The sequence below is a fragment of the Bufo bufo genome, chromosome 1, assembly GCF_905171765.1.
Source record: "Bufo bufo chromosome 1, aBufBuf1.1, whole genome shotgun sequence".
In the NCBI taxonomy this organism is placed as follows: domain Eukaryota; kingdom Metazoa; phylum Chordata; class Amphibia; order Anura; family Bufonidae; genus Bufo; species Bufo bufo.
In genome coordinates this window covers 708255479-708264536 of record NC_053389.1, presented here as the reverse complement: position 1 = coordinate 708264536, position 9058 = coordinate 708255479, and positions in this window count along the sequence as shown.

Here is a 9058-nt window from a genome sequence, read left to right as displayed (position 1 = left end):
GTCCGTTCCTCTTCCAAGTTCATTATTATCAGATGATAGTCTGGTCAACACAATCGTAATCACCGGGGGTCACGTAACTAATTAGCACGGAGGAGTGTCTTTGGTTATTGGAATGAACCAGACAAATTGACTCGATCCACACGCTCAAAACGGCCATGCACCACCACCCACAGAATCGCGAAATAGGTATCAATCTGTCAATCCTTTCTGTGTCCTTGCCGGGTGAGGCTTCCCGTGCGTAGTCAAATTAAGCCACAGGCCCCACTCCTGGTGGTGCCCTTCCATCAATTAGTTTAAGTTTCAGCTTTTTGCAACCATACTCCCCCCGGAACCCAAAGACTTTAGTTTCCCAGAAAATTCTCAGGGGAATAACGCTGCCGGGGATCGTCTTCGAACCTCCAACTTAAGTTGTTGATTAATGAAAACGTTCGTGGCAACAAAGTTTTCGGCTGTGGTTCGGCTTCCGCCGGTACAAGAATTTCATCTCTACAGGTACAATACGGATGCCACCGGCCTTTCCTCTTCCAATGAGTTCAGTTTGATCGTCCAAGAGTCCGGTCAACACAATCGAAACCACCGGCCGTCCCTCTTAGTCATGGCCCCAGTTCCAAAAATCACGAAAACTTTTCTCTGAACTTGCTCTTTATATAAAAGTAAATATACAGGAAAGAATGTTTCCTAACAATTTTTCATCTAAAATCGCTTTTATCTTCGGTTTTATGGTCAGTCTGTAAAAGTGGCGTACAACTCGGGCAACATCGTTACCAGCAGCGACATTGTAGTCCAAGATGCATCCAGACATCCTCCCCATGCTGTCCCCGACCCATTTCGGTTGTGTTTCAATCAATTTCTGACCTTTTCCTATGAACCAGGCACCCTCCCCTCTTCAGAGCAGGGGGGTGCCTAGTTTAATGCTCGGGTCCTCCCATTGACTTCTATAGGGCTCGGGTGCTCGGTATGTGTCACAGCCAAAAATACAATGCAGGAAATATATTCTGATCCCCAAAATGGACATCGAAAAAGGACTTGCTATACCTACTGTATGCACATGACTATGGGTCTGCATGGTCCATTGAGCATATGAACTCCTTATTAATAAATAATGTTATAGATATTGATACAAAGATATAACTGAAATACTTTATCATTACAATGCATTCAGAAAGTTTTCAGACCCTTTCACTTTTTCCACATTTTGTTTTGTTGTGGCCTTGTGCTAAAGTAAAAAAAAGTTTTCTCTATCATTCTGCATTAAATGCTCCACAATGGAAAACGGAAAAGAATGCTCAAAATCTTTGATGATTTATTGAAAATGAAAAACTAAAATCTTGCATTGACATAAGTATCCAGACTCTTCACTCAGGACTTAGTTGCAGCACCTTTGGCAGCAATTAAAGCCTCCAGTCTTCTCGGGTATAATGCCACAAGGTTTGCACACATAGATTTGGTGATCTTTTTGCCATTCTTCTCTGCAGATCCTCTCAAACTTGGTCAGGTTGGGTGGAGACTATCAGTAGAAGGCCATTGTCAGATATATCCAGAGATGTTTGGGTTCAAGTCAGGGCTCTGGCTGGGCCACTCAAGGACATTTACTGAGTTCTCCCTAAGCCTTCTTGTGTTGTTTTGCCTAGGGCAGGGGTCTGCAACCTTTAAGACATAAAGAGCCACTTGGACCCGTTTCCGAAGGAAAAAAAAAACTGGGAGTCGCAAAACCATTGCGACATTTAAAACAAATATAACACTGCATATATTGTTTCTTACCTTAATGCTATATACAGGATCGTGCAGTCAGCTGTCAATCTGAAGAAAAAAAGGACTTTTTCACTTAACAATGTAAAATATATTTTTGCAAATTAATAGCTAATTAAAATATTTAATTTACCTTTACCAGACCACCCCCAATCATGTGCCAGTAATACCAGACCCCCCAATCATGTGCCAGTAATACCAGACCCCCTCCAATCATGTGCCAGTAATACCAGACCCCCCCTCCAATCATGTGCCAGTAATACCAGACCCCCCTCCAATCATGTGCCAGTAATACCAGACCCCCTCCAATCATGTGCCAGTAATACCAGACCCCCCCAATCATGTGCCAGTAATACAAGACCCCCCAATCATGTGCCAGTAATACCAGACCCCCTTCCAATCATGTGCCAGTAATACCAGACCCCCCCAATCATGTGCCAGTAATACCAGACCCCCCCAATCATGTGCCAGTAATACCAGACCCCCCTCCAATCATGTGCCAGTAATACCAGACCCCCCTCCAATCATGTGCCAGTAATACCAGACCCCCCTCCAATCATGTGCCAGTAATACCAGACCCCCCTCCAATCATGTGCCAGTAATACCAAACCCCCCTCCAATCATGTGCCAGTAATACCAAACCCCCCTCCAATCATGTGCCAGTAATACCAGACCCCCCTCCAATCATGTGCCAGTAATACCAGACCCCCCTCCAATCATGTGCCAGTAATACCAGACCCCCCTCCAATCATGTGCCAGTAATACCAGACCCCCCTCCAATCATGTGCCAGTAATACCAGACCCCCCTCCAATCATGTGCCAGTAATACCAGACCCCCCTCCAATCATGTGCCAGTAATAGCAGACCTCCCCAATCATGTGCCAGTAGTAATACCAGACCCCCCCCAATCATGTGCCAGTAGTAATACCAGACCCCCCAATCATGTGCCAGTAGTAATACCAGACCCCCCCCCCCAATCATGTGCCAGTAATTCCAGGGGCCCCCCCAAATTCCCCAATCATGTGCCAGTATAATACCATTATGTGCCAGACTGCAAGTTAAAAAAAAAAAAAAAAAACACTTATACCTTACCTACTTGCCTTCTGTTTGTATCGCTGTCCTGAGGACGGCGATGCAAACAGATCACTATGGAGATGAGCGCTTCGCTTCCACAATGGAAGCGCTCATCTCAGTGCCTGCCCAGCCGCCGCCGCACAGTGCCTGCCCCGCCGCCGCCGCCGCCGCACACACACTGCTCATGCCGCACACACACTGCTCATGCCCATGCCGGAGCCACGGCAAAGGTTCAAAAGAGCGCCTTCTAGACACAGGATCTATCAACTTAGTGTCCAGAGAAGATTAAAGGGTTTGTCCAAGTTTTTGTTATTGAAGGCCTATCATTAGATTGGCGGACCTCTGACACCCTGCATCTCAGGCTACAATGATGGATCACAATAGGGCCACTTTGGATGGCTACTCAGGGCCTGAGGCTCCTTGGGGACCCATGGCCGCCCATAATGTCCATCAATATTCCTGGGAAACATCCTTGGCTAAGACCCCAGATGTTTTGCCCACTGGCCTTCGTTTGAATAATGCGGCATTGTACGGAAGTCCATAGCTCCTATCCCCGCTGTTAACTCTCACAGGCCGCAACCACCAGTCCTGAAGCCTATGAAGTTGTGAAGCGGCACAGATGGTCATGATGTGATGACATCATCGCTACTACCTGTACCAAGTCTTAGGCAGTACAATGATGTCATAACTACTGCCTGAATCTGCATGCAGACAGCATGGTAATGTCATTGCGACCTCCTGTGCCGAGATCAGGCAACTCATACCAGAAGAGGCATTATTTCAGAAGACTTAAAGGTAGGCAGACAATATCATAGAGCAGCAGGAAATGCTAGCAGAATGCTTGGGTGTATAGGGAGAGGCATTACCAGTAGAAAGAGGGAGGTGCTCATGCCGCTCTACAGAACACCAGTGAGACCTCATTTGGAGTATTGTGCTCAGTACTGGAGACCATATCTCCAAAAGGATATTGATACTTTGGAGAGAGTTCAAAGAAGAGCTACTAAACTAGTACAGGGATTGCAGGATAAAACTTACCAGGAAAGATTAAAGGATCTTAACATGTATAGCATTATAACTACTGGTGGCACAATGGGTGTATTACTGCTGCTGGGGATACTGTGGGGACACTACTACTGATAGAGGCCCTCTGGGAGAAAATTATTACTATAGGTGGGACTTCTGGGAGCCCTATTACTATGGTGGACTATCTGTATAGCACTGGTATTTCTTCATATACTGATATACTGTACAGAATCATTTTTATTTCTTGTGAGGACTCAGGTTGAGGAACAGCCCAGGGACTGTGGGCCACTTAATCTGCCCCTGTCAGGCCATCAGCTGTAACTTTGCAGTGAAGGCGCCAGAAGTTGGTGTCAAAACTATATAGCTTCATCCATACTGCCCTATGCGTGAGGTTCTTTATGTTCTTTTCTATCTTTTCATATTATGGCATGTTATATTATGCCCCATTGCGGTAAATTCAGTTGATTGCACATGGTTTGGAAAGGCATATACCTTTCTTTATAAGGTCTCACAGCTGAGCAAATCAGAGCAAACGCCAAGCCAAGAGGAGGACTGCCTGTAGAGCCCAGAGACAAGATTGCCTGGAGGCACACATCTAGAGAAAGGTACAGAAAATTTTAGCTCTACTGAAAGCTTCCAAGACAAAGTGGTCTATATAATTCTAAAATGGAAGAAATTTGGAACAACCATTTCTTTTTCTTGAGCTGGAGGCCCCACCAAACTAAGTATTCGAGGGAGAAGTGCCTTGGTAAGAGAGGTCACAATAGTCACTCTGGATGACCTTTAAAGATCCTCTGTGCAGAGGGGAGAATCATCCAGAAGGTCAGCCATCACTGCAGCGCTCCACGCATCTGAAGAAGTTTCTCAGAAAAAGACACACGAAAGCCTGCCTGGGGTTTGCAAAGCAAACATCCAAAGAACTCTCAGACTGTGAGAAACAAGATTCTCTGGTCTGATGAAACCAGTGTTGAACTTTGTAGCCTCAATTCTAAGAGTCATGAGAAAACTAGGCACTGCTCATCACCTCATTGGAGGATGGTCCCTTTATCCATTTCCCATTCCTATCCTACGTCAATTCCTGACAAACCTTACGCAAAACGAGTGGTTGATAAATAAGAAGTGATTGAACTGCATACCTTGAGGGACATCCGACTGTAGGAAACTTTGACTGACCCCATATCATTTCATATGTATTTGTTTTTGTACTTTAATCTTAAATTAATAAAAAGAGATTGTTTGGGAATACTATGGCCACAGATTTCTTTTTGATTTAACTGCTCATCACCTGTCTAATACCATCCCTCCAGTAAAGCATAGTGGTGGTATCATAATGCTATAAGGGTGTTTTTAAACAGCTGGGACAGGGAGATAGGTCAGGGTTGAGGGAAAGCTGAATGGAGCAAAGTACAGAGATATTCTTAATGAAAACCTCATACAGAGTGCTGTGGACCTCAGACTGGGACGAAGGTTAGCCTTCCAACAAGACACTGACCCTAAGCACACAGCTTTTTACTTTCTCATTATGGGTTATTGAGTGGAGAACGATGGAGAAAAAAAACATTTTTTTATTTTATTTTAGCACAAGGCATTAAAAATGTGAAAAAGGTGAAATGGTCTGAGGACTTTCTGAATGCATTGTATCCACAATTCTGTTTTATGAACCTGTAGGCACACTATGTTTTTTTTCTTATGGAATCCATGTGAAAAAAACAGATGCCTCTGGAGGAATAGGGGTAGAGCATGGGCCAACAGTATTATATACTGTACCCATGGGCGTCCGCAGAAATTTTTCCAGGGGGGGGCAAAATTTAATTGACATCCATGCTCTGCTTGTTTCTGAGAATGTAATGAAGGGGAGGGGCATATTCATTATCACAAAGTATAATAACGCATGAGCTGTGCAGTGGCGGATCCAGAGCCTGGTCTCAGGAGGGGCACTTCCAGATTATTTTCTGTCCGCCGCCACAAAACAATGGTGCTTATAGAACAGACTACACAGTGTAGCGGTATACTGTATATTGTGTGGCACAGTGTATGCTATATGTGTATAACATAAACAAACATATTTCACATGAAAACTTACAATTACTTGGCTTGGCCCTTGGGGATCTCGGACACCACTTCAACACTTGGCTGGGGGGCTCGGCGGAGCTGATGTTGTGTTTTATCCTAATGAGAAAGATTTCATAATAAGGATTTGGAGAAGGGGCAGAGGAATAGCAGAGCAGGGAGAGAATGGTGCTGCTACTAGGGAGTCATACCATGTGGGAGTAATAAAGCCCACCATAAATATACCATAAAAATACCCCCTTGTAATGCCCCCAGTTGAGCTAATGTCCCCATAGTGCCCCCATAATGTGCCAGTATAAAATACCCCTATATAGTGCCCCCAGTAAATGCCTCATAGTGCTCCTCTCCCCCCTTCCTCCTAGTGCCCCCCATAATGTACCAGTATAAAATGCCCCAGTAGATGCCCTCAGTGTCCCCCATAATTTGCAAGTATAAAATACCTCTTTTTAGTGCCCCCATAGATGACCCCATAGTACTCCTCTCCCCCTTTCCTCATAGTACCCACCATAATGTGTCCCAGTATAAAATTCTACTGTACAGAGCCCCCCATATAAACCACCCCTTCTTTGTGGCCTCAGTAGATGCCCCCTATAGTGTCCCAAATAATGTGCCAGTAATAACAGCCCCCCCATCATGTGCCAGTAATATCAGCCCCCCCATCATGTGCCAGTAATAACAGCCCCCATCATGTGCCAGTAATAACAGCCCCCCATCATGTGCCAGTAATAGCCCCCCATCATGTGCCAGTAATAACAGCCCCCCCATCATGTGCCAGTAATGACAGCCCCCCATCATGTGCCAGTAATGACAGCCCCCCATTGTGTGCCAGTAATGACAGCCCCCCATTATGTGCCAGTAATGACAGCCCCCCATTATGTGCCAGTAATGACAGCCCCGCATTATGTGACAGTAATGACAGCCCCCATTATGTGCCAGTAATGACAGCCCCCCATTATGTGCCAGTAATGACAGCCCCCCCATTATGTGCCAGTAATAACAGCCCCCCCATTATGTGCCAGTAGCCAGAGACCCCCATTATGTGCCAGTAGCCAGAGACCCCCATTATGTGCCAGTAGCCAGAGACCCCCATTATGTGCCAGTAGTCAGAGACCCCATTATGTGCCAGTATCCACCAGTATTGTACACAAAAAAAAAAAAAACACTTATACTTACCTCCTTGGCAGCGATGCAGGCCTCTTCCGGCCTGTGTCCCGTGCTGTATGGCTTAGGCGGCGTGATGACGTCATCGCGCCGCCTGCAACGGGCCTCTGATAGGCTGCCGGCCTAGTGCCTGCAGCCTATCAGAGGAAGGGAAAGGGACACGCCTCTCCCTGCGCTGCCTCAGCACAGTCATCTGTATCGCTGTCCTGAGGACAGGGGGGGGGGGGGGGATTCCAGGGGGGGGGCACTTGCCCTCCCTTGCCCCCTCCTGCGGACGCCCATGACTGTACCTCAAACCTCCTCCACATTCATCATTTACATCCATCTTTGAATATACAGTAATTCTGTTTATGCAGTTAAAATACAAATTAGACAAATCCACATCCCACATGATGAAGTCAAGCTACATACCAAAGCTTGTCAAAACTCATTTAAAATAAATCAATACCCAAAGATTATCATTTCTAGCTATTGTAAAATCTTACATTTTAGTGACTCTTTAGAGAAAGCAAAATTGCCATTAGTCTAAAGTTTTACAACATTTTTTTATTATCAAATTGTTTTGCATTTCTATGGGCCCCCCTATTTCATTACATACTGTAAATGGCGGATCATTTGCAACTGAGGAGTTAATGTTGATGAGACAGGCATATGTATGTTGTAGTACCTTGCTCTTCTGACTGAATCCTGGGACTGAAACAACTCCCTGAAAACAACCAGTTTGTCTCTATTTGCATTAAAGGTCTTTCATGCCAGAGAAGTAGGCAAACATACCCATTGAATTGGCCTGCACAGGGATCCCACAGTGCTCACTAAGAAACAAACATCACACCAACTCCTCTACTGTAAACCACATCTGTCTTCTCAAAAAGGAAGCAGAATGAATACAAAATATATGGTGCTTTCAAGTGCTTTCCAGGACAGTGCCCTTCTATCACAGGAACCTGCCAGCTTGGTCATCAAGCTACCAGGTAGTACATGAAACTGGTGCTTGTAGCATGCTAGGGGGTAAGCAATGTGTTGTAAATTATTACTTGCTAAAAATGTTATTGTCTCTATTTCTAATACTTTTTTGTCTTTGTTGAATCATCCATTCGTCTATCACATATTGTAGAATAAATACATGAAGGGAAGAAAATGCCTCATACTGAGGGCCAGGAATAAAAGCATAAAATATACATTCAAAAGTTGAAGGTCATTCAAAAATGAAGAAAAATGTTTCTTTATTCTGGGGTTTAATCAGGGACAGGACAAGCAATAGGCAAATGAGGAAGCTGCAAAGTACCCTATGGGGGCATCACAAGCATGCCCCAATGTGATGAAACAGTGACGTGTGCAGTCACACAGCAGAGCTTCATATCATACAGAATGTTTCATTAAAAGGAAGCTGAATATGTGCGATGAAGAGACTTGGAAAGAGCATGTCTGTATCTATTAGAAAACTGATACTGTGGAGACCAAAAGTGATATTATTATATTTTTGAGGCTCTTATGGGAGAACTGTTACTGGGTAACGGGGTGCCGAAGGCACACTCGGTCTCCCATCAGCCGCAGATCTGCTGCTTAGCTTCGGGAGCGAGGATCTGTGTTTGACCTCGTTCCCAGGGTGGCTTTGCTAGCTGGGAGGCTCCCTGCTCCTAGGTCTGCCTTGAGCGCCGAGCTGATCACTCTGTGCTCGACTGGTCGGTCTGTCGGTCATGTGACGCTGGCCACGTCACATGACCCTCACTCCCCACTATAAATACAGGCAGCCTGCTGGCCACAGGTTGCATGTTAATTTAGGTTCCTGGCAGTTGTTGGATACCTGTGTACTTACCTGATCCTGTTCCCTGACGATCCTTTGCCTGCTCCTCCTGTACTGCGCATCCTTCCTGGTATATTGACCTCGGCTTCCACCTGACTATTCTTTGCAGACTCCTTTGGTACTTCTCGACTCTCCTGGTATTTATGACCCCGGCTTCTCCTGACCTTTCTTTGCTTA